Below are 1874 nucleotides of genomic sequence, written 5' to 3'. Positions count from 1 at the left end.
CCCACCACAACGCCTAGCTATTTTTTGGTTGCAGCTGTCATTGTTGTTTGGCAGGCCCAGGCTGGATTCGAACCCACCACCTTAGGTGTATGTGGCTGGCACCTTAGCCACTTGAGCCACAGATACCAAGCTGGGCAAGTGATTCTTTTGTCTCAGCCTCCAAGTAGCTGGAACTACAGGTGCCCAGCACAACACCGGGCTATTTTTAGAGATGAGGTCTCACTCTGGCTGAGGTTGGTCTGTAACTCCTGAGCCCAGGCAATCCACCCTCTTTGGCTCCCAGAGTGCTGAGATTATAGGCACTTCGCCTGGCCTAAATTTTAATTTATTTGAAGGTTTCAAATGTACTGTATTTTAATAATGCCATATTTTAATGGGTACATAGTGCTTTTACTTGGCATCAATTAGAGTGGGTTCTGAAACAATTCAGTATTACACCAGCTGGGATGATTGCTGATCTGTCCTTTCTTTTGGGGTGACTCTGCCAGTAGGGGACAGGTTCCATTCTATTCCAATTTGTGTCACTGAATATGTCCATATAGCAATATAGAAGGAGGCTCCACTAGCTAATACAGCATTACCATATTTATCATATTTATCATGAAAATCGGGTGTTCATTTTTTTTTTTTTTTGAGACAGTCTCATTATCTTGGTAGAGTGCCATGACATCACAGCTCACAGTAACCTCGAACTCTTGGGCTAAAGTGATTCTTTTGCCTCAGTCTCCCAAGTAGCTGGGACTACAGGCGCCTGCCATAACGCCTGGCTATTTTTTGGTTGTAGTTGTCATTGTTTGGCAGGCCCAGGCTGGATTCAAACCCACCAACTCAGGTGTATGTGGCTGGTGCCCTAGCTGCTGAGCTACAGGCGCTGAGCCACCAGCAACTTAATATTGGAGTTGAGAGGTTAGGAAATTCACTTTGGGGTGGGAGAGCTAGAGGAAGGCATCATGAAGAGTTAGCTTTTCTGCAGTGCTTTCTAAAGCACTATTTTTATCAGGTGGTAAAAAGAAGAGAGAGATACTGAGGAAATAGCAAGAGTAATGACTTCCTTTTACAGCAGCTGACAAAGGAAATGCAAGTTTCACTTTTAAAATAAATTTTATTCCATTACTTTATTTGGGGGGCATAGGAGGTTCTTGTTATGTTGTCCAGGATGGATTTGATCTCCTGGGCTCAAGGGATCCTCCCACCTCTGCCTCAGGAGTAGTTGGGGCTACTGGCTCATGTCGCTGTGCCTGGGAGTTTTTAGTTCCGTGATGCCTTCCTCTAGCTGTCCCACCCCAAAGTGAATTTTCTAACCTTGCAATTCCAATATTAACTTGTTGATGCTTTGTCTGGAGAATTCTATCTCATGCTATGGTTGGTTGCTCTGCTGAGTGTGGTGGCTCTAAGCCTATAATCCCAGCACTCTGGAAGGCCTTCCAGAAATCTCACATGCTGATCAGTCTGGTTGCATTTCGTTAGTCAATTCATTCTTCTGTACTCCAGAGGGACTATTGCACACCTTCTCTTCCGTCCTCAAAACCTCCAGTATCCCTTCCTCTTTCTCAGTCTCAGCTGCTATTTATTTCACCAAGAAAATTGAAGCAATTAGAAGAAAAAAACTGGCTCAGCACCTGTGGCTCAAGTGGCTAAGGCGCCAGCCACATACACCTAAGGTGGCGGGTTCGAATCCAGCCTGGGCCTGCCAAACAAAAATGACGGCTGCAACCAAAAAATAGCCAGGCATTGTGGTGAGTGCCTGTGGTCCCAGCTACTTGGGAGGCGGAGGCAGGAGACTTGCTTGAGCTCAGGAGTTGGAGGTTGCTGTGAGTTGTGATGCCATGGCACTCTACCCAGGGGGACAGCTTGAGGCTCTGTCTCAAAAAAAA

Source organism: Otolemur garnettii, unplaced genomic scaffold (assembly GCF_000181295.1).
Source record: "Otolemur garnettii isolate 467f Iridium unplaced genomic scaffold, OtoGar3 scaffold00174, whole genome shotgun sequence".
In the NCBI taxonomy this organism is placed as follows: Eukaryota; Metazoa; Chordata; class Mammalia; order Primates; family Galagidae; genus Otolemur; species Otolemur garnettii.
This window is presented reverse-complemented; position numbering follows the sequence as displayed.